The sequence below is a fragment of the Schistocerca cancellata genome, chromosome 2 (assembly GCF_023864275.1).
Source record: "Schistocerca cancellata isolate TAMUIC-IGC-003103 chromosome 2, iqSchCanc2.1, whole genome shotgun sequence".
NCBI classification, from domain to species: domain Eukaryota; kingdom Metazoa; phylum Arthropoda; class Insecta; order Orthoptera; family Acrididae; genus Schistocerca; species Schistocerca cancellata.
In genome coordinates this window covers 351,407,141-351,432,373 of record NC_064627.1, presented here as the reverse complement: position 1 = coordinate 351,432,373, position 25,233 = coordinate 351,407,141, and the positions used below count along the sequence as shown (strand labels likewise).

The 25,233-nt window shown below is 42.5% G+C and overlaps 1 protein-coding gene across 4 annotated transcripts in view; it reads right to left on the bottom strand.

Moving 5' to 3' along the window:
- LOC126145599 (suppressor of lurcher protein 1-like) overlaps positions 1 to 25,233 on the bottom strand; it is a 579,327-nt gene that overhangs the window by 464,541 nt on the left and 89,553 nt on the right. For 2 of the 4 annotated variants that reach the window (XM_049915568.1, XM_049915571.1), the window contains exon 2: positions 22,221 to 22,348. The exons of 1 other annotated variant lie outside the window; for it this stretch is intronic. The gene's annotated coding sequence lies outside the window, so the exon portion shown is untranslated. The remainder of the gene's footprint in view (positions 1 to 22,220; positions 22,349 to 25,233) is intronic. One more of the 4 variants, XM_049915570.1, reaches the window with a different exon arrangement.

Below are 25,233 nucleotides of genomic sequence, written 5' to 3'. Positions count from 1 at the left end.
TTTACTCGACGATTTTCCATCAATTGTGTGCTCTCCAGACCTGTCTGTTGTTTCATCTATATTCAACAGCGGGCCGTATTCTTTCGTTAACAACATTCCCTTTTCACTTCACTGGCACTGTACAAGTTTATCAAGGTAATTAGTAAGTAAAGGAGTGGGACATAATTAAGGAAACTCCGCGCGAAATACATGTTTGAATATAAATACACATTCTAGCCATGCTTGAACGTTACACTGATAAATGTGATGACGGACGGCATCTGCGCCGTGTCCTCAATACGTTTCAGGTGTCAAGCTTGGTCATAACAGTGTTCTGTGTAGTTGTGAGTTTACGATGTCAGAGCTAAGTGAATTACAGCGTGCGAAACTGGTTGGTGCTCGTATGGTAGGTGCATAAGTAACCAAGGTTGCTGACGTATTTGGTATTTCAGCAGGCACAGTATCGAGGACTAATACTGTATGCAGGGAAAGAGGAAAAAACGTCATTCGCTCTGTCACAGTACGGACGGAAGTGAATATTGTGTGACTGTGCCGAACGGTCCTTGAGAAGGACTGTGACGTAAAATAGTAGGAAAACACCAGCAGAAAAGTCACTGCAGAACTGAATGTCGAATTCGCACCAACACGACGGGTTCTCCAGAAGCAAGGAACTGATGGTCGAGCTGGAATTCCAAAACTACTCATCAGCGATGCAAATGCATGCAACAGGTAAACGTGGCGCCTAGGCCATAAACCTGGACTATGGAGCACTGGAAGAAAGTCATTTGGTCGGATGACTCTTGTTTCACGATGTTCCCATTCGCTGATGTTTGGGGCAGCCATACCGTGGTATTCCATGCCAACCATGGTCACTCTGCAGTGTCACGATACTGCCAAGGATTATGTGAACATTTTGGCTGATTAGGTCCATTCCATGATGCAATGTTCGTTCCCCAATGGTGATGCTGCATTCCAAAACGACAGGGACCCTGTTCGTACTGCTCGGATCGATGAGCTCTCCATGCTACTCTATCCTGTGCAAGCTTCTTCATCTCCAAGTACCTACTGCAACCTACATCCTTCTGAATCTGCTCAGTCCATTCATCCCGTGGTCTCCTTCTACGATTTTTATCCTCCACGTTGCCTTCCAATACTAAACTGGTGATCCCTTGATGCCTCAGAACATGTTCTACCTACCGACCCCTTCTTCTAGTCAAGTTGTGCCACAAATTTCTCGTCTCCCTAATACTATTTAATATTTCCTCATTAGTTATATGATCTACCCATCTAATCTTCAGCATTCTTCTGTAGCTCCTCATAATTTCCAGCCTATAATGATATTTTCCTCGATTACATTCTGAAAGTGAAATAGTCAACACATTAATTTGTTTGTGAAGTAATAGGACGTTTGTAGTTGTATCGTACGTGGGAGTGTCATTCTTTAATTAATCGGATATGGAGGGTTTACGGGCCTCCTTCTCTCTCTTACAGCTGCATTTTAAAAACAAATTGGGATATATTAGAGCCAATAATGAGTGTTTAATCGTTTTCTGAACTCAAGGGTGAAGTGTAGCATCTCACCAGGCAACCACAATCATGAGAACTCAATATTATTGAGACTTTGTGGTATGCTTTGGAGAGATGGGTGCGTGATTGTTGTCTACCTCCATCACGGTTATCTTAACAAGTCACAGTTTTGCAGGATGAATGGTGCAAGCTGGCCTTGAAAATCATAGAGGACCGATATTTATCCATTCGAGACGACTGTGAGCTGTTTTGGATGCGAATGGCTTTCTTACACAGTATTAGGCACAGTAATGTGTCCTGTTTTTGCTGTTTTCATATTTTTGACTACTGCCGGTATCTTCAGATTGAGAAGACGACTATGTTAAATCTGCAATATATACCGGGAAGTGACATTTTGAAGTGGGTAGAGACCCTCTCGAAGTGTCGATTCATAATGGGCGCCGTGGCGTAGTTGTACATATACTGCAGACAAAGTACCTGATACATATTATTACATCGAATTAGTTTGCACCTGGTAGGTCAACGAAGTAACGGGCTGCGAAAGCGCCCTACTCCTCCCTCATTGATGTTAGCCACGTCTTGAATTGAACCCCTATTCAGCATACGTATCATGAGTTAAAAACGTGGAGAGATGGTCTACCCACTGATGTGTGTCTTTTTTCTATGTGTTTTCCAGATTTTTTGCAGTCATTTTCTGAAACCCCAGATGTGTTTATCAATAAACCAGTATTGAATACGCTTGTAAGCAACATTATTTTTCTTTTTTTCAACTCTGAAGGATAAGTAGCTTGCGTTTAGGGAACAGAACCGTTCCTTTACTATGAGTATCTGTTGTGCATCTAGAGAGGTGTCAGGACTTGTACTCTGGAGGTTAGCTGTTTAAATCTCTGTCTAGCAGAGTTTATTTGGTTTTCCATGATTATCCTATTTAGCTTAAGGGGGTAGGACGTCAAACGGACCGACTTGGAGCAGGAGAGACATCACAGGACATTTTAATTTCCAGTGTCTATACTTTTACAAATAAATTCATTAAACTTTGTCAGCATCACCAGGAAGGATTCAGGATTCACACTCATTACAGTGGAAGTTCTAAAACAGAACAAAATAAATTTTTTTTTGCGTGTGAAAATTCATAATTTTTTCACTTACTAATAGCAGCATTTGTTGCTATAGGTGTAGGAGACCCAGGTGTGAATCCTTCTCCAGAGAGATTCTTCGATGAATTTTGCACAGCATACATACCATACTTACAGGTGTATGAAACTCTAGAACTTATTTAATTTGTGAAAAAACGAATGAGCTGTTATATTTTAAACTTCATGATTAGAAAAGCACAAATTTTATAGTTATTTACCTCAATTTTTACCACAGTTTTTAATAGATTTGGGAAATCTTAGAGTTTCATACACCTTTAAGTATGGTTTGTATGCTGTGAAAAATTCATGGAAGGATCTCTCTTACTTATGAAGAAAAGTGTACCTATAGCAATGCTGCCATTAATAAGTGAAAAAAATATGAAATTTCACATGTAAAAAAAATTATTTCGTTATTATTTTCGAAGTTCCTCTGCTACTTGTGTGAATTCTGAATCCTTCCTGGTCATGCTGACAAAGTTTTATGAATTTATTTGTAAAAGTACAGACAGTGGAAATTAAAATGTCCTGTGGTGCCTCTCCTGCTCCAAGTCGTCCCGTTTGACGTCCTACCCCCCTTAAGACAACTCTCAGATTTTTTTTGTGGAATGGTACGGCTAATTTGCTGCCCCATCCATGCCTAACCAAAACTTGTGCTCCGTCACTGTTCAACTCATCGATCGGATTTCCTAGCCTAATATTCCTTCCTTCCTTATATCACTCATTGCAACATTTATTTGTTAGAAGTTGCTCAAGAAAAAATGAGTAAGCTTCATTTATAGCTGCAGTACAATAAAACCTCTAACACAAGTATATATGTCTGTTCTTTTCGACGTGCCAGAAAGAAAAGACACCAGTTTGATTCAGCAGCAACTATTAATCAAGTCGCAAAGGGATGAGGATAATCGGATAGGGGTACTGCATTAATAGTGTGTGGATAAGTTGAAAATTTGGGTCTGACGGGAGGCGTGCTAGGGTAAACCGTGCAGTTCCGATGGCCACTGTGTCCGGATGGCGCAGTGGTCGGCGCATCTACCTGCTAAGCGGGAGACCCAGGTGTGAATCCTTCTCCAGAACAAATTTTCAACTTTCACCATTGATTTAAATCAGTACCCACTGGCAACTAATGTCTTTAATACCTTTGTTTCTATCACTGTTAAAAATTCTGAATATGACACCAAAATAAAACATTGGTGCTATACGATGACCAAGTGAGAGGAGTTAGCAGAACGAATAGAATATTTCCATGCGATAGTGTGATTCGCGTCAGACGTATAGTAGCAGACATTATGCATTCTTAGTGTGAAAGCTACTTGTGTCTCGGTTTCTGTCTGAAATTTTCCTTTATACTGTTTATCGGTCTACTAAAACCACTGAAATTGGTCGTTTTGTTGCGGTCTTTATGAAGCAGCGCTTCAAGACCATTTGCATTCTCCTACGTGGTGTGTGTGTGTGTGTGTGTGTGTGTGTGTGTGAAAAACAGCCAGACAATCTAGCTGGAGAACACAGATGCCAAAAATTGTGTGGTGTTCCAAACAAGATTTGAAGAGGAATTTGAAGAGTTGAAGCCACGATCCAGACATAATAGAGTGCATTTCGTATGTGACCTAATGAAGTTCAAGAAAATATGGTAGTTTCAAACAATAATTACATGATTCAGAAATTTATCCCCACTACTCTTTTACAGCGTAGCGATGCGCTAAAATTTATTGGGCAATTACCAAGTCATACTTGTAAAAAATTGTAATTGGAAGTTTCTGTCTTCTTGCTGAGGTCAGGATCTACTCATTGGTAATGTTTGAGTTTCAGCCAAATTGGGACATCAGTGTAAGCGAAAAGTCAGAGAGGAAGTGTTAAGTGCTGAACGCCCAAACAGTTTTAATCGTTTAACACATGTAGTCTGTCAGCGGCAGGGCTGCTTGTCCACACGGCTACGAGGACGCAACCGGCTTACGCAAACATATAAAAGTAACGGGGCGCCATACACGTCCCGATATCCAGCCATTAGTTCAGCTGTGAACTTTGCAACCAATCATGGCAACATCTTTCTTTAAACAAATGCCAACTTTTGTGGAGCTAAATGTTAGAAATATTGTCTTTAAATTAGTGAAAGTTTTAGAGCGCACTTCTGTGTGCAGTTGCTTCCTGGACTAACTAAGGCCTGAGCTACAAAGCCGAAACGTCTCATCAGGAGATTCTGCCAGAACAACGCGGTACCCATAACCGAGAAATTAGAGCGTAGTTGGCGATGGCCGTGAGTGACTACGTTGTTGTACTGAAAGCGTGATGTCGTCACTTTGCTGTGACACTGCAGGATATGTCACTATTGAACGGGAGACCCAAACCGACCTGACAGGGAATCGAACGCGGAACATTCTGATCTGCAGGCACCAATAGCAATCAATCGAACTCGAGCAGTGGTTCTCCTGGCTAACGCCTCAAGGATATCACATGGTCAGATTTTCAGGTAGTTCCCACCGCAGTGGGTGTTTTTAGCAGCACATTTCTGAAAATACATTTTGAGAGAAGTATTCTTTCTCAGATTACTGCCTAAAGTATGTCCCAAAGCTTGAAAAAGTATCACAGAAGCCTACCGCTATCGTAAAAAAGAAACATTTATTTAATTTTGATTCATTTATTGATATCGGCACTCATGATTAATCTGCATGACTAGCATTCCAAAATGACGTAAAATTTTAATAATATTTACAGAATATACTACTAACTCCGCCTGTATATAGTGCTTCAGAACATCTTACTAAATGATAGTGTCTCTTTCTTTAAGGTTCAGTATCCTTGCAGCTCCGAAGTAGCGATTTTGACCTTAGATAAACCTGGCGTGGAAACAGCCACCAACTTAAAATCAAATTGTAACTTAAGTTCCTAAGAGAGTGCTTTGCAACAAGTGCCTCTTAGTCACAAGTACGGAGAAAAATGTGGCACTAGACTATATTAACGCCAATATTAATTTCCACAAGTCACCACGTCAGGGAGGAGGGAACTTTCTTTACTATTTACTAATTTCATCTCTCATAGCTAGATGAAATAGCTTCACGTGCAACACTTTTTTCTACGGTGCTCATGAATATGGGTAATATGATATTAACATTTTTTGTGAAAAGAAGTTTTCAGGTTTTTAAAGTAATTCTCTACATCAAGCATCTCTTAGCGTCCTCCTTTTAAGTCTCTTTAGAGTTTCCGGAAAGCTAACGTGCCGGTAACCAAAGAGACCCTGAGAGGCACACATTTAATAACGTCTTGGTTAAATTATTATTTGGCTACGATCTCTCTGGTTTGCCACATTGACGTAAAAGCAAACTGCGCAACAGCTACTACAATCATATCAGTGAGAAATAAGAGAAAAAATAAATCAGACAACAAAATGAAACCCCATGTAGGAAACAATGCAACCAGCCGCAAATATTTTAGATATGGTTTTATTGGTCCGTCAGTAATTTCGAACCTGAGCCCATCGTCAGACGGCAGCGTTGACATCTTGGCAGGTTTAACACATGTCTTCATGGAAGGATTTGCATATTATAAGACACTCGTTTGAGTCTCTTTCTCGACTCACGTTGATCCATAAGCAAAATTAAATAGTTTTCAGTTTAGCTAACGGATCACCATGGATCGAAAACGAGAATGAATCCTCTCTCTTACGATACGTAAAGGAGAGCGTCCCACGAAAACATAAATGTAAAACTTGGCAAGAAATCAACACTGCCGTCTTTCGATGGGCACAGACGTGAGATTAGTAACTGTACAACAAAGTCATTTCTAGAAACCTGGGGGTCATTACACTATTTCCTACAGTGTAGTTTACAAAGACACCTGCCGTGTACTCCAACCACAATGGACAAAATAATAAAATAAATTGTAGCAATAAATAAAAATTAGCTCATATAAGTCACAAATTAATCTATTTTTTAATGAAAGCTATCGTTTTAAATGGATGTAAGGCCGCAGTATGTTCGGTTAGTCTCAAACTCTGATTCCCGGCGAGATATGCTGCTGGTTCCCGAATGGGGCAACCTGTCGTTATATACCACATATACTCTTGCTCTATGATATTCACGTCCTTGTATTTAGTTATAGTGATAAGTAGTTAACTTCTTCTTTTGGGCGTACAGCCGCTGAGCTATCGTCAGCTAGAATCCAACACACAGCTGAATGAGTAATAGCCGAGGCAGGTACGAAATAGCGACTGCTCGTAAACACTGTGAATATATGACTGAACTCTAATAATGTTTTACTAGCGTCGTTGACGCTTCACAGGTTCCCAACAGCTATCCTGACTTTACGCACAGTTGTCATCGCTCGGTCCTCTGTAAATCGGTTTACCTGTGATATAAAATAAAATAAATTTTGTGATATTAAGTGACTGAAATTCACAGTAACTACCTAATTACAGCTGGCGTACCAAATCGTTCCATTTGATACTGATTGTAAATTCTACACAGAAGTACAGTTTCCCTAATTAATAAGTGCGATTATTGCTATCAGAATAAATTTTTCACTCTGCGGGGGAGACTGCACTGATATGAAACTTCCCGGCAGATTAAACCCGTGTATCAGGATGGGACTCGAACCCGAGACCTTTGCCTTTAGAGGTTATAGGTTCCACCAACCGAGCTACCCAAGCACGCTTCTCAAGCTGTCGATCTTTTGGAAGCAGTCACCATGGCTGTGGCAAAGCCATCATGTCTTCACAATATCTTTCCTTTCAAGAGTGCTGCAGGTTTCGCTGGAGAATTTCTGTGAAGCGTGAAAGGTGAAATGTGAATTACTGGCAGATGTAAGCCGTAAAGAAAGGCCGTTAATCGTGCTTGGGCAACTTGGGTGATAGAGCACTTGCCCGCGAAACGTAATGGTCCCAGGCCAGAGACCCAATCTGGCACACTGCTTTAATCTGCTAGGAAGTTACGTGCTTAAAGTTTATTAGCTTAAAGGTATGGCCCGTTACAACCCCCCCATCACTGAAAGTTCTGTTCATTGACACATTAAATGCTCTCGCAGTTATGAGTATGAACAACCACCAGCTGTACAATGAATGACCACAATAAAAATTTGTCCCGGGTTCCCGGGTTCGATTCCCGGCGGGGTCAGGGATTTTCTCTGCCTCGTGATCGCTGGGTGTTGTGTGCTGTCCTTAGGTTAGTTAGGTTTAAGTAGTTCTAAGTTCTAGGGGACTTATGACCACAGCAGTTGAGTCCCATAGTGCTCAGAGCCATTTGAACCAATAAAAATTTGTGCCGGACCATAACTCGAAACCGAATTTCCGGTTTATCGCTAGGAGTCTTCTTACGATTGGGCTATCCGAGCACGCCTCACCTCCAGGCCTAAACTTGCATATCGTACCTATGAACAGCGAAGGTACTGCAATATCGTTTCTATTCATTGATGTCTTTTTTGTTGCATCCTTTCGTTTCTGTTGAGATTGTACCCTGTAATTTCCAACATATAATCTGAGAATCATTATTAAGTCTACTGACAACGCATTTCAGTTGAGATAATGGAAGGAAAAGTTGGTGGGACGGTATATCTCCCGAAGCCCTGTGTATTGTATTTGTAAATGTACTCGCAACCTGTATGTGCTTCAATTTGTGATATCGCAATATATTACTGTGTCCCGAATTTGACAAATTCCTTCAAAATCACTACCTTCACGGTGGCCTATTTTTAAATTAATTTTCATCGAAATTTCCGTAGCAGTCGACATTAAAATAACTTCCATCAGTGACTCTCCCTGCTTGTGGATTTGAGATTTCTGTTATTCCAGTTTTCTGTTAATAAATTAGATTTTGATAATTAGACAATAATAATATTAATAGTATTAAGAGGTGATTCTGCCTAATCGTGTTGTGCTGGTGCCGCGGTTTTCTCGCTCCTTCTACGCTGTTGGCGAAACATTCTTTCTAACTGCGTGGCGTAGCTGGTCTTGCTATTAGAAGAAACTAACTGGTAACGTCTCAAAACAAAACGCGGGAGGGTTTGTGCAATTTCAAATTTAAAATAAGAAACTTGAACTGCAACACTTCGAAATTTAAGTCACATATATCGGTTCACCTGTCTTCAACGACAGTTTTCCATGAATACCATGAACAAGTGATCTAACGTTTTATGTTCTTTAAGACGAAAATGTCACTTCATTTAAGTTTTAGACAAATGGATCAACTCTGACATTTCTCATTTCTGCGGTTCCGATATCCTTGTCGTTGCCTTCAGAGGTCTCTCAAGTCGTTTCATCTCTTCAAAACTACTGCAGCTAGCACCCTCTATAGTCCGTTTTCAACCCAGTATTTATTCTACTTCTCAGTCGAGTGTACAGGTAATAATTACTGAATCCTGTACTAAATATTCCAGAAACCCATCCATTCCCATACATTTTCTTTCTCGTTTCCTGCAGCGCTGCATTTTAAGTATATCTACATCTACATGGATACTTTGCAAATCACATTTAAGTGCCTGGCAGAGGGTTCATCGAGCCACCATTCTGATGCTTCTTTCCCATTGTCAGACGTTCTACCTTCTCCACAGTTCATCAGTGAATTCCGGATATTTATTTGTTTTGACTTTCTTCCCACTCATCCAGCAGATCTGTTGGGACTATCTTCTTTATCGAGGATACGAGGAATGAAAAGAATTCGACTGCTGTAAAGACTGACATCTCACGTGGGAATAAATTCTGTCCGTATTCAAGCGTAATTGAGTCAGCACAACTCTGAAACACTTTCCAAACTACACATTTCCACTACGTTCAGTATTCATTAAATTATATTTACTACTGCGTGAAACATAATTAATGAATTAGTTTATCAGCTCGTTGATTAAGTTAACGTACGATCGATTCACTATGCGGCATATCAATCTTGAAATTTTTATTTACATTCACAGTACAAGCAATGCCTTTTCGATTATATTCGACACCAACAGTTTGGAGAGGCACATAAATCTAGAAACCATCTAAGGAGACAATACGATTATCCTCGCAGGAAGCCGAGGCTACAAGTTAAGTAGGAGAAGAAGTAGGAATACGTCATCATCTACTCCATTTTCCCTTTGAAAATTAAAAAAAAAATGCTTCTTTGAAACGGTTTTCTGCTCGCATATTATGTTTACCTTATCGGATGATTGCGAAAGGCAGTGGTCATTTTTTCCCAGGGAAATTAAAATCCTGGTGATGTATAAAAATGCATCAAGTCAAAGTAATGCGCAGCGAACAGCTCCAAACGCGTCAAGATATAACAAGAGAAAAATAGGCAGACCACGGACCACAGAAATCTGTGCTTTTGTTCCAAATAAACAGGCATTTTCCATTGTGCGAATTTCTGCATACGGTCGGGTTTAGTGGAATAATTCAAGAGCGCCGAATAAATTAATTTTGAAATGCGCTACTCACTATCTCTCTCCTTAGTCACTCTCTCTCTGTTTCTCTCTCTCCTTTTTTTCTCTCTCCCTCTCTCGCCCTCTAGCTCTGTCAGACTGGCTGTTGTCTCTCCGCCCCTAACGCTCTCCCTCTCTGTCTCGTGCGTGTATGTGCGTGCGTGCGTGTTCGTGCAGGCACGCGTGTGAGTGCCTGTATGTTTAAGAAGAGCTGGAGAGACAGAGAGAGTGATAGAGAGAGAAAGAGATAGCGTGAGATATAGCGAGAGAGAGAGAGAGGGAGATACAGAGAGGGAGAGAGGAAATGTTGGCTGATTGTGTATCAGAAAAACCTACTCTCTAATACAGCGTCTTGAGTCATGGAGAGGACTGTAACTCTCCTGGGGAGTGAAACAGTGTAATTTTTTATTGTATGTCCAGATTATAAGGGGTAGCCAAATGGAAACCGAACACCTGCCACAACACATTGTCCACACGACCGTTGGGTCCATAGTTTGTTACGTATTGATACTGTCACCACTATGGTAGAGCACCGGTATAGAGCCACATCATGGGTACAACCAGTTGTTAGGTTACGACCTTGCTTATTGACGGAGTGGTGTAGTTTGGTCGTCCAGCTGTCGTGATACCGTACGGCTAACGCCTATAGTTCAACTGTCCTTGAAACCTGTCTTGCAGACGTGGCCTGTTCTCCTCGTCCACCTGCTACAAGGTCCCGTTGAGCACAAAAAAAGGTCCTCTGGCGTGGAACCACTATCGGACGAAGACAACGTGTCAGCGAATCGGATGGAATCATTGCAACATCCTTCATACAGCCCCGAACTATCACCGTGTGAGTCTCACATCTTTGGTGACCTAAAGAAAGACATGAGTGGAGGTCTGTTTCAGCCGGACGAAGGAGTGCAAGAGTGGGTGCGGTTCAGGATCTGTCAGCAGCCCACCGCGTCCTATGAAGGGGGAAATGATTGTCTAGTTCACCCGTGGGATAAATGCCTTAACCATCTTCGAAATATAAAATCATAATTTGCCTTTAGTGGTCTCTTTTGAAGCAGTGCCAAGACAGACAAAAATGCTTCAGAAAGAAGACAACGTCAAATCTAAAATCTACAACTGCATAAGATCTTCAGAAATACGTGTGTTCGGAGGTAGTGTTACCCGACAAACACGAAATTCAGGGAAGGTAAGGCGAAATGGCTGCATGAGGAATGTGTGGAAGTCCAAGAAGAAATGACTGTCAGAAGGACTCACTCGGCGTATACTAGAGTCAAAACGGTTTTCAGTGAAATTAAATTAAAAGGGTGGTAACATTAAGAGTGCAGTGGAAATTCCACTGTTACATGCAGAGGTGAGAGCCGATAGACGGAGAGAGTACACTGAAGGCCTACACTGGATGCCCCTGTGAGGGAGAAGATTTATCTGATGAAGTAACAGAAGAAAAAAACTGGAGTCGATGCAGACGAGACAGGGGATCCAATATTAGAATTCAAAAGAGCTTTGGAAGACTAAAGATCGAATGAGGCAGAATGGATAAATTATGAGCCGTGGCGGCTCAGGTTTGATCTATCGAACGTGCCGCGTATAATATTATCGCTGTATCGCGGAGGAAAGAGAGAAGTGGCGCCCCCTCGTGGGGGAAGTCGGCTAGGCACCTGTCACAGTCGAGTGGTTGGATTTTGGAGGGCGAGCAGAAACAGTGAGATAGGCAATAGTGAACCCGTGTCTGCGACGCCTTGTGTGGTGGCAAGAGGAAAGTTTGCCACGTTACCTGATTGTGTTTGGGCGTTTGCGGCGGACTTGGTGCGTAGAGGCGCCGATGCTGTCGGGAACATGCTGATTCCTTGTTTAAGATGGATTTACCGTTTGCTTTTAGTGACTACATTCTCGTCTCTATGGCTCCGGGGCTGATATGATACCATTGCCAGCACAGTTGGTTTGGATATAAGCAGCATTTTGTTCTCAGTGTCCATCGTTCTGGAGATTACTGAGTGTGCTTGCCGTTGTGGTGTATTTATTGAGCAGTGTCCTTTGGACGTTTGACCTTACTATTAGGAGTCCATTGCGTAAGGCCGCGTTTATCCTGTGAGGACTTGTGTTCTGCATTAAAAAACTTAGTTGTTGTCAGTCACTGAATTGCTCAAATGCATTCATACTTCTCTGCTTAAGTGTTATTGTTTTACGCCCCTCTGAATGGGAAAATGATAAAGGGCCTTACTATTACTGACCTTCTTGTGTGCCACTGAGTTGGTTGTGTTTTCCAGTCACGTAATTTGTGGGTTTATTGTAACGAACCGATGTCTGTTTCTGATTAATGTTCCCCTGTGACATTGAGTGTTAATCTTGTAACGAACAATGTTTTACATATTTTAATCAGTATTTTGCAGGACATATCCTATTTGTGCCTCGCAAGTGGAGAGTATAGGCGGTTAATAGGCCATAATGATGTGTTGATAAATCCATTTCACGAGTCCAGGCCAGTCACCCGGAGATTTAGAAGTTGTATGTTGTGTTAAGTTAATACTCCTTATTTTAAGCGTAGTGCGCTCATGTAGGAAGTTTATGTGGTTTTGAGCAGATTGCGCGGTATGTTTAGATGACTCCGAATTCAGTGTGTTACTTCTTATCTTAAGCGTAGTGTGCTCATGCACAGGAAGTTTATGTGGTTTTGCGCAGAGTGTGCGGTATGAATAGATTACTCTGAATTCACTGTGTACAGTAGTGTCCTCTGAGGTGCTGGAAGTAGTGGATAGATAGCTGTTTTGGACACGTTGTATATGCAAATAATTTATGTCCTTATAACGATGGTGATTTGCTTGCCCTTTGTGTAGAGGTGGTGCTAATTTCATTAATTTCGCCACCGGTCTTCGCAGAGGACGCGGGAGGAACCGACCCACTGTGGCAAGCAGTTACGTAGTCGCGCCCGCCCACCGTAGCGGGCGTTGTTTACAAGCCCGACGCCTTCCTGTACTTGGTGGCGGGAGCGTGTTGACTGGTTTCTTACGGCTTACAGTCTGGGAACCGTGCCCTTGGTGTACACGTGGTAGACTTATGTTTTGCTTCCAGTACCTCGGAGTGGCTCTATGTGGGTAATGAGAACGACTTAAGTTGTTGGTGGCTCAGGCCGAAAGTGGTTCATTTGCTAAACAGAAGGTGTATATGCATTTCTTTCCCATAATTCTGTAACCATGTTTAGGTGATTGTGTTTTTTTTAAGTCAATTGAATTGTTGTTCAGAGATTACTATGTATGGCCATTAACTTATGCAGACATTTAATAGCTAGGAAGTGTATTGAATTCTGGTTTCAACTCGTGTTGATTATGTGAGGAAATTGCCTTAATTAAATAGTAAACAACTGAATGCTATTTGTGAGTTGAAGTTTATTGTGTTCCTAAAAGTAGTAACAATTATTTTTAGTAGTTCACTGGTGCAGTTAGGCGATTTACAAGGCCCTTTTGTGTTGTTTCTTTTTAAAATTATTATCAATGTTATTAATAAAGAATTGTGCTGTAAAAAAATAAACAGTGAAAGAAGTGCCTCAAAACCCTTTGGTCAACACCTTCCGTCATTCACCCTTGGGTGGCATTAACAAACCGTGAAAGCCCATTTCAAATAATATTACATTAGAATTTCTAAAATCATTGGCAGAAGTGGCAACAAAACGACTATTCACGTTGGTGTGTAGTATGTGTGAGTCCGGCGGTATACCATCCGAGTTTCGGAAAAAGAACTTTCATACAAAGCCGAAGATTGCCAGAGCTGGCAAATGGGATACCTGTCGCACAGTCAGCTTAACGGCTCATGCATCCACGTTACTGACTGAACAGTACAGAGAAAGATGGAAAAGAAAACTGAGGATGTGTTACATGACAATCAGTTTGCCTTTAGGAAAGGTAAAGGCACCAGAGATACAATTAGGACGCTACACCTGATAATGGAAGCATGGAAGCAAGACTAAAGAATAATCAAGATGTATTAATATGATTTTTCGACACGGAAAACAGCGTTCGGCATTGTCAAATGGTACTAGATGTACGAAATTCTGAGAAAAATAGAGATGAGCTGTGGGGAAAAATGGGTAATATACAATATCTACAAGAGCCAAGAGGAACGTTAAGATTGGAAGACCAAGAACGAAATGGCTGGATTACAGAGATTGCATGACGGCGATGTAGTCTTCTCTGTTGACTGAAGAAACAAAAATAAACAAATAAATAAAGAAATCTGGGGCAAATAATATATGATTCGCTTGTTACCAACTCAGTAGACAGCAATATTTCACAAATTTAGTGTATTGCGCGGTTCAGTAAATGGTTTCTGTCTTCGATCCAGAGAAATGTGTGACATGTGACAGGACTTCACTATAGTATTCCGTGTTTCTGTGAAATGAACGACGATGGCTGCTTGTGTATGGTGTTACTCCAAAACGTTAGGCAGCACAGGTGTTCGGGTGTTTAGGATCATCTAAATCTCGCTGCGGTGTTACCTATGGTAAATTAACAACAGGCAATACGACTATGTTTGTCCACCATAAGTGGTCCAGTGATAGGCACACGTGGTCTAGGGTTACTGCTTAAGAAACCGAAACTTCCTAGATACCGAAAGCAATCTAGCCACTGCTTAAATCCATAGAAATTACAAAAATGGATGTACTTACGTATGTATGTATGTATGTTTCACATCTCCTCCTAAACCACTGATCGATTTTAATCAGACTTGCTACATTTACATGTTACTCTCAGGCAGCAGTCTCTGTGGTGGTAAGAACCACCTACCTATAAAAGTAGTGGGGGTGGGGTGAAAAAAGGAGCGTAGTGAATCACCAGATATTTTCACCGAGTATTTGAGATTGAGAGCACTTAACGACTTGCAATAAATTTTACACGTAATTTCAAACCTTTACGAAGTATTTCTCTCAGGTAACCCGTGGAAAATGATGAAAGGGAAAATGTTTCTCGATTATTTCTTTACCGCTGTACATTGAGTAAAAGTACCGCATGAGACCTGAAATTATTATTTATTCCTTCTTTATTACTTACAGTATCCGCAAAACGTTTCACAGATAATATGCACATATACGACGGAACGTAAGTGCAAAATTATATGACTGTACGACATATACTTCAGGAGCTACGACATCATAAACACTGAAATGCGTGACGAACTACGGCATCATTCATGACTTTTAGTTTATTGCATCTTACTACCAAATCATTTCGCAATAGTCCGTCTACGTAGCTGAGTGCTCATCGTAGCAGAATGCGATGCGAGATGCCCGGGTTCGAATCTCCAGTTGGAAGGGGGTTCCCTGCGCTCGTGGATTGGGTGTTGTGTTGTCTTCATCATCATTTCATCCTCTTCAACATTCAAGTCACCAAAGTGGCGCAGCTAAAAGGGTTGCAGCAGGGGTACGATCTAGACGACGGAAGGTCATAGCCACCCGCACATTTCATTGCAATCACAACAAATTTCGCAGATGATATTCACATGTGTCTCTTAGTGTACCTAGAAAATTCATTGTACAACACATAGTTCAGCAGATACGACGTAATAAACATTAAGCTGTAAGACAATGAAACTGTAGAGCGAAAGTCGATAGACATACAGGTGGAATATGTGTACAAATACGCGTGAAATATGATATATGTGAAATACATTTGACATGCACGTATGCCAGCAAAGCCACAGTAAAACGGTCAGTCAGACTCGGTACATAAATTAGTTAAAATCTGGAAAGAAATACTGTAGAGGTAAGAACTACATGCCTCTTATTGGACTGAGCGTGATAACGTGGAGAGAGAAGGGAGGAGGAGGAGATGGTCTGTAAAGTTGAAGTAGGTACAGGTAGGAGGAGGAGGATGTGGACAGAGATAGAGGAAGAGGAAGTAGACAAAGAAGGGTGAGAGGAGGAGATGGACAAATAGAGGAAAGAATAGTAGATGGACAGAGACAGCAGAAGGAAGAAACAGGCAGAGACATGGGCGAGAAGGAGATGAACAGAGGGGAAGAGGACATAGGTACAGAAAGGGAAGAGGCGGATTTGGAAAGAGAAAAGGGAGAGGAAGTGATAAACACAGAAGGAAAAGGGGACGAAATGAGCAAGGAGAGGGGGAGCAGATGGACAAAGAAGAGGAGGAGTAGATGGTCATATAAAGAGGGAGGAGTAGATCGACAAAGATGGAATCACGGGTGAGAGAGGGACAGTAGGGAAGGAACAGATGGACAGAGGGGGGAGGAGCAGATTTGCGGAGTATGATAATATGGACAGATGAAACTAGAGGGGAGCGAGGGAGATGGACAGAGGGGTAGGAACCGTCGGATAGAGGGGGAGCAGCAGATTGACAAAGAGAGGGGGAGCAGGGGATGAATAGAGAGAGAGGGGCAGGAGCAGATAGTGAGGAGGGAGCAGAGATGGATAAAGAGAGAGGGTCTGGGTGGAGAGAGGCGTGTGTAGGTCATGGATAAAGAGAGGGAGATGGAGGAGGTGAACAGAAAGAGGGGTCAAATGGAAATGAATAGTGAAAGGAGGGAGGAGAAGATGGACTAATAGAAGATAGGAATACATAAACAGCCCGGAAACGCTAGGTTCCTCAACTAATTTTTAGTAAAAAAGCGTCATCAATGACGACCGAACACATCCAGTTGAAGCGGTAACCCTCGTCCTGCCGACGGTCTTGTCGAGAGATCGGAAGAGTGGCCAGGGTTTCAAAGCTGCATCTTGATCTTGCAGCCGCTAAACACTTCATTAAATGCACCTAATGTGTTACGTATCAATAGCACTTCTAGTTTGTAAAAAGAAAATGCTAAGATGTTCTCTGAATTGGCAAAAATATTTCGCATTTAAAGGTATTTGAATGTCTGGGAGGTGAAAGCCGAAGGGGAGCTAACGGCGAGAAAAAGTACTGAATGATCGTAAAAAGGATTGCAATCTAAGAGTCGGAGAGCAGGAAAACAGAATTTTAAAACTGGTATGGGTTGCAGAGAAGTGTAGATGATGTAATGGTGATCAGTGAAATGGGACTGGAAGAAGATATCGATTTGCAGTGAGGCTAATACAGCGTAATATGAACAGCAGCATAATATGGTGTACTGCAAGTAGGATACGTTATGAACAGAGAGGTATCACTGTGAACATTTCAGTGATATGTTTGTTCTCATGAAAACAGACAACAATCCAACGCAACATAAAATGTTAACGTACACATTCCGCGGTCAAAAGCAGAAGATGAGTATATATGAAACAATATGAGGATATTGTTGGTAATTCAGTATGAAAACAGAAATAATAATCTGATAATCATGGGGAACTGGACTTGGTGGCAGAGGAAGAAGCAGAGTCTCGGGAGAATGTTGGCTTTGTAGTAAGATTGAGAGAGGAGAAATCCGAATTGATTTCTCTAATAAATTTTTTATACTAACAGCGAAACACTGTTCAGGCATCGCATAAGGAGGAGGCGTAATTGGAATAGGCCCAGAGATGCAGACTCCAGCGACACAATCAAAAGAGAGATGCCTTACTCAAATATTCAATAGTAAAGTGTAGTCAGGATCAGAGAAAGGCTCAGAGCAGATTTTCGTAACGATAAAGAACAGACTAAAATTAAACAGATTCGTCCAGAAGAATCAGTTTGCGAGAAGTGAGACATTGAATAGAAGAGGAATGATCAGGTGCGTTTAAAATTTTGTGTAGCTGTAGATACGGCAATAGATGACACCACAGACAGGAGAGCAGTTGAAAAGGAACGCACATCTCTAGATCGGGTGATAACAGAAGCTGGACAGACAAACCTAGGTGCAAGGAAGGTAACTGTCAAGAAACATCGGATAACACAGTAAATACTTTTTACGTTGCGTAATGAAGCAGTTGCCTTAAGCACTTGGTGATGGGATAACGTACTCGCGAAACATGTCGTGGTAAGAATATCACACGTTTGACCAATGGCGCATAACGTTCGCAGTACGGAAAAATACTTTAATTGGTCGATTAAAGACACTGACACGGAAGACAAACCGTCAGAATTTCAAAACAAAATCATCTACAGAATCCAGAATATAGAAGTGACAAGTAAATTTGAGAACTATGGTACATTCAGCTTAAGTTGGGGAAGAAATTTCTGAGAATGAAAGCACAGAATTGTATGATAGTAAATCATGAACTGTGAGAAAACCTGAACAGAAGAATATTAACGCTCTTGAGATGTGGTGCTACAGAAGAATACTGAAAATTTGATGAACTGATAAAGTTAGAAATGAGGAGGTTCTCCGCAGTATCGGTGAAGCAAGGAACATATGGAAAACACTTACAAGTACTGACAGGATATAATCTACTGGCCATTAAAATTGCTACACCAAGAAGAAATGCAGATGATAAACGGGTATTCATTGGACAAATATATTATACTAGAACTGACTACATTTTCACACAATTTTGGTGCATAGATCCTGAAAAATCAGTGCCCAGAACAACCACCTCTTTCAGTAATATCGGCAATATCGGCCTTGATACGCCTGGGCCTTGAGTCAAACAGAGCTTGGATGGCGTGTACAGGTACAGCTGCCCATGCAGCTTCAAAACGATACCACAGTTCATCAAGAGTAGTGACTGGCGTATATGAAGAGCCAGTTGCTCGGCCACCATTGACCAGACGTTTTCAATTAGTGAGAGAACTGGAGAATGTGCTGGCCAGAGCAGCGTCAAGGGTAACCGCAGCCATGGTCTCTGATCTGATAGTCCGTGCTGCTGCATACGTCGTCGAACTGTTCGTGCAGATGGTTGTTGTCTTCCAGACGTCCCCATCTGTTGACTCTGGGATCGAGACGTGGCTGCACGATCCGTTACAGCCATGCGGATAAGATTCCTGTCATCTTGACTGCTAGTTATACGAGGCCGTTTGGATCCATCACGGCGTTCCGTATTACCCTCCTGAACCCACCGATTCCAAGTTCTGCTAACAGTCAATGGATCTCGACCAACGCGAACAGCAATGTCGCGATACGATAAACCGCAATCGCGATAGGCTACAATCCGACCTTTATCAAAGTCGAAAACGTGATGGAACGCATTTCTTCTCCTTACAGGAGGCATCACCAGGCAAATCGGTTGGAAACTTTCCTCGTGTCAGCACGTTTTAGGTTCGCCACCGGCTCCCACCTTCTGTGATTTGCATATCACAGCATCTTCTTCCTGTCGGTTGAATTTCGCGTCTGTAGCACGTTATCTTCGTGGTGTAGCAATTTTAATGGCCAGTAGCGTATGTTAAGACATCAGGGGATAGTTTCCGTGATACGACAGGGAACTGTTGAAGGTGAAAACTGAAAAGAAAGAGCTTGGAATACATCCAACTAATAATTGACGAAGTTGAGTGCAAGAGCTACTCCAGCTTCTAGAGTTTGGCAGAGGAGAAGAATTTGTAGCAGGCCAGAAGACTGTAGAAATAAATGGTTACAAGGAGAAGATATTCAAGAAAATGTCTATCAATGGTTTACTTCCGTGTTGTAATACGTGTTGAGATGGAGGTCATTTTGAAGGACGAGGGTATCCAGTAGTAGTAGCACATTTTGGTGGAGCCCTGGAACACTTGCGAACGAACTAGGTGAAACGGGGAACTCAATCGAAAATTCTAAAGTCCCTGAGGGAACTGGTAACCAAACGACTGTTCAGTTTAAAGTGCAGGTGCTATGAGATTGGAGACATGCTTTCGAACTTACGGCAGATTGTAAATTACTAAATCCCGAATATAGCAGGCACAAGTTCATGCAGGATGTTTCGACCCATCACATGACAGTTCATATGTTCAAGTTACCGATCAGAATGATATACAAGGACGGGAGTGAAAATTAAGAACCATAGCATTATGAATAGTAAAGGTGCAAGAATGATTGTGCTGCTGTATCGCTTGATAATGGATTATACTTGGCAATGGATAATATTTAACATAATAAGGCGTTAGACGATGTACAGCATTCCTAGTTTTTGAAATCGTTAGAAATCTTGAAGACACTGTGCTCCGATTCTCGCCATGTAGGTGTGCATGAAACCTTGTTGAACTGGTGTGAACAAACCTCATTCGTTTCTCTCTATTTAAGGATGAATTTGCGTAACAAATGCGTCTTCTACACATCTTTTGGAGATTATTTATTGTAACAGAAGCTGTGTTTTTCTACCTGCATCGAAGTTGTTCACTTCAAATCTTGCAGCGACAGGCTTGTTAAGCTTTGTAAGTAATTCCTACGTTATTTAATGCCATAATTTTTATTTTGTCAGCGTATTGTGACATGTGCCCTTTAAAGGTTTTGTCTGTCCGTTAGGCTTCGGCTGGATAGTGGTCTGCTGATTGCAACCGCTGGGATTGAGCATAAAAATAAATATCTGAAGGAATCTACAATGAAGTTTCACAATTACTTGACAGCTGTCAAGTCCCACCTCATCATAAGTCTAAATTTATTGCAGTTAAAAATGCTGTGTAACTATTTCTGATCTTCATTTGGTATTTTTTTAAAGTCAGATACTCGTACACTCCCTCGTTATAAATATTTCATGTCCCAAAAGAACAATTTGACGACTGGCACACGAAATGCCACCCCGTAGAAAAAATGTAATAGCGATTGTCGGATCAAATGTGGAATAATTGAGAACCAAGTTGTTAATGTGATCAACTGTTAGTTACACAAATCAGCATATTAGTTTAAGAGGAGGTTGTGGACGTACAAGGATTCCGTCAGACAGGCGTTACGAACACATGCATAGTCTATGTTCCAAATCCTGTTAGTCTCACTATTATCAAATTTTAACCTAGTTGCAATGCTGCGGGTTGAAAAAATGGTTTATTTACTTCTAAATATGGAAGATTCGGATTTGTCGTCACGTAGTCTTTAGAGACGACGTAAAAATACGGGTTGTTGAAGGATGATGCGGATATTGACAATGTCTTGTCAAAGATACCATCCCAGGAATGACCTGAGCATCCAGGTGAACCACAGAAAACCGAAAGCAGAGATGCAAGATGATCATGTTTTGAACTTAAGTCCTCCCGAATGAAACTCTAGTCTCTTAAGCACTGTACAGCTTCACTCGTTTCTTTATTTCGTCTGCTGTAAACGCATTTTGTGAAAAATGAATACAGCTTGGCCGTCATTCTGCCTGCAGACACTTGGAGAAGTAAAGGGAATCTATATTTGCATGACTACTCTTCAGTTCTCTGGCAACTTATTGCACTATCAGAACTGAATTTCTAATCTTGTTGAGGTTCTATCCCGTGCCCGCTGCTCAAGCTATACGACATCACAGCAGAGTAATTACAATTTTTCTGCTTTTGCTAGACACCTGTGCTATATGTACTCCGAAATACGACTCTAGTATGTGAGGATGTGACTACTGAGTTAAATCCAGCGTTTCTCGCCTCTGTAACACACATATTTGATCGGATATTTCTCTCTCTCGAAATTCGTTTCCGCAACGCAGGATTGATTTATCTCCGGCTTCGCTGGAAATCTTTCTGTCCCATTCCCGGGTTATAAGGTCACAAACCCCAGCTGTGTACGTGTGCACGTACAAACACACACACACAGAGACGCACACTCCAACCAGTAAACACATACACACACACAAACACACACATGCAGATGACCGAACTGCTGTATGGAACATCCGCGCGATAGAGATTCCATTTTCGCGACCTGCGCTGGTTGCGTGCCGACGGCTATGAACGAGATCTGCTCTGGGCTACCTCATCACGTGTGTGTGTGTGTGTGTGTGTGTGTGTGTGTGTGTGTATGGGTGGGTTGGTGGGTCGGTGGGTGGCTGTGTGTGTTGGTGCCGGAGAGAAATTGCATCCACTCTTTTCGTCAAAAGCTTTCAAGCAGTAACACGAGGTCGCGGCAGTGTTCCAAGATTGCCCGGTCGCTCGCACTCGCTTCCACCCCCCCCCCCCCTTCCCTTACTCCCCCAGGAGGCTGCGCTTCATCCCACACACGAGATCACACGAGCGGTTCCCTGGCGTAATCCGATTTCTGAAGCGCCAAGTGAAGTGCGTGTTCTTCTGATGTCGGCTGCAAAAAGGGCCGACTGCGCAAAGAATTAGCGCGGGGCGGGTCCTTTTCTTCTCGGGAGTAGTTCAATCTACAAAACCGCTCCAAGACTGCTTGGGAGCCCTTGCTGCTAATAAATTTTTATCATAAACACACTGAGCATGTCGAAGGACGTACCTGCCATTACTGTTGGTTTAGCCCTGTGGTTATTCACGAAATGAGGCAGTCTGTACCTGAAGAGGAGACGCTTGATCCTTGTGTCGAGTTAGATCGTGGAAGTCAATGTCTTGGTCGTGATTACGCGCCTGCAAAGCGAAATCAATTATCAGATATAATAATATAGCATGTGATCAAGACCGTTTCATTTGCCAAATTGTGCAATAAGTTGTAAAGGACCGTCGAAGTACATCCACTAAGCTATGCATGGATGATCTGATAATGGGTTTAGGGTCGAAACTGATCATCAAGTATTAAAGAAAGTTAATATTCCTACTTCTCCGGTTCTTTGCAATTTATTACATAATTTGGAAAACCAAACAGTTACTGACGTCGTACCTTCCAGTTTACTGGAAATTAGTCATCAATGTCATTTGTAATCAAATCTTGCAGCTTCAGTGTGGCCGGTAACTAATAAAATTATGATTCATTAATCGGCCACTGGGATGAGTTTGCTGCTAACTAACGGCCAGAGGACGCGTAAATGAACTGAAATTTGTATACGATTCAGCTGTACCTTAGGGATCTGATCATGCAACGTTACTTTAGGTCCTGATGGAAGCATCGATCTTTCATTGGCACTAATTTAGCACAGACAGTAAGAGGAAATTGTAACAATGGAGGTTAATAAATGGGTTTACAAGATAAAGTATATATTATAGGAATGATCAATAAGGATAATTATGTAGATTAACCGCAGCATTTACTTATTCAGATCACTCACTAAGGTACTTCGTAAGGTGGCCTCAAGCAGGCTGGTATTTGAACATAATAATGGAATAATAAATCAATTGATTGACTTAGCAGAGCAAGCAGAGCGTTCGCGTGCAGTAACTAACCTAAAAGAAATGTATTGTGAATTGCAATACATCACTTAAAGCAGAGTTAAATAGTTGATGTTCAATAAATTCGTTCAAGACTACATATAAAAAACAAACTAACCTTGACAATAGTTCAGTCACTGATAACTACACTCCTGGAAATGGAAAAAAGAACACATTGACACCGGTGTGTCAGACCCACCATACTTGCTCCGGACACTGCGAGAGGGCTGTACAAGCAATGATCACACGCACGGCACAGCGGACACACCAGGAACCGCGGTGTTGGCCGTCGAATGGCGCTAGCTGCGCAGCATTTGTGCACCGCCGCCGTCAGTGTCAGCCAGTTTGCCGTGGCATACGGAGCTCCATCGCAGTCTTTAACACTGGTAGCATGCCGCGACAGCGTGGACGTGAACCGTATGTGCAGTTGACGGACTTTGAGCGAGGGCATATAGTGGGCATGCGGGAGGCCGGGTGGACGTACCGCCGAATTGCTCAACACGTGGGGCGTGAGGTCTCCACAGTACATCGATGTTGTCGCCAGTGGTCGGCGGAAGGTGCACGTGCCCGTCGACCTGGGACCGGACCGCAGCGACGCACGGATGCACGCCAAGACCGTAGGATCCTACGCAGTGCCGTAGGGGATCGCACCGCCACTTCCCAGCAAATTAGGGACACTGTTGCTCCTCGGGTATCGGCGAGGACCATTCGCAACCGTCTCCATGAAGCTGAGCTACGGTCCCGCACACCGTTAGGCCGTCTTCCTCTCACGCCCCAACATCGTGCAGCCCGCCTCCAGTGGTGTCGCGACAGGCGTGAATGGAGGGACGAATGGAGACGTGTCGTCTTCAGCGATGAGAGTTGCTTCTGCCTTGGTGCCAATGATGGTCGTATGCGTGTTTGGCGCCGTGCAGGTGAGCGCCACAATCAGGACTGCATACGACCGAGGCACACAGGGCCAACAGCCGGCATCATGGTGTGGGGAGCGATCACCTATACTGGCCGTACACCACTTGTGATCGTCGAGGGGACACTGAATAGTGCACGGCACATCCAAACCGTCATCGAACCCATCGTTCTACCATTCCTAGACCGGCAAGGGAACTTGCTGTTCCAACAGGACAATGCACGTCCGCATGTATCCCGTGCCACCCAACGTGCTCTAGAAGGTGTAAGTCAACTACCCTGGCCAGCAAGATCTCCGGATCTGTCCCCCATTGAGCATGTTTGGGACTGGATGAAGCGTCGTCTCACGCGGTCTGCACGTCCAGCACGAACGCTGGTCCAATTGAGGCGCCAGGTGGAAATGGCATGGCAAGCCGTTCCACAGGACTACATCCAGCATCTCTACGATCGTCTCCATGGGAAAATAGCAGCCTGCATTGCTGCGAAAGGTGGATATACACTGTACTAGTGCCGAAATTGTGCATGCTCTGTTGCCTGTGTCTATGTGCCTGTGGTTCTGTCAGTGTGATCATGTGATGTATCTGACCCCAGGAATGTGTCAATAAAGTTTCCCCTTCCTGGGACAATGAATTCACGGTGTTCTTATTTCAATTTCCAGGAGTGTATATTGTTTCGAATGTCCACAACTGTTGCCCCGATGAATTCTCCACCCGAATTGGTACACACCGAAATAACTATATGTCAGAACCAATACTTCAGCTCATGTGGCTCACCGAACACACAAATCTTACAAACCAACAATTAGCCTGCTTATTTTAAAGCCTGATCATGTAACCAACCACTAGAGTCAAGGGAGCGAATTACAGCTAGACAATCCATAGTGATCTGTTGTACTAGGAGATCACGAAGATTGTCTAGGAGCCTTATTCGTTGCTTCCTTAGCACCATGCAGGAGTCACATCTGTGGACGCGAAGTAACAGTTGTGTGAGTGTGTGTAAAAAAACTTGCCATTGTTTACTGGAGGTTTTCAGATGTTTACAGTAAGCAAATAAAAATTGGAGATATGCATATTTAAAATATCTACAAACCATCATTAGTTCAACGTCTGTTCTAGTCTATCACACACACCCTCACCCAACTACTTCCAAGGGTGATTTCAACAGTCACCATGAGCAACGGACGTATAACTCCATTGATTCCGATGGAGAAGCTTTAACTTCGAGGACAGAGAAGTGCAGTCTCA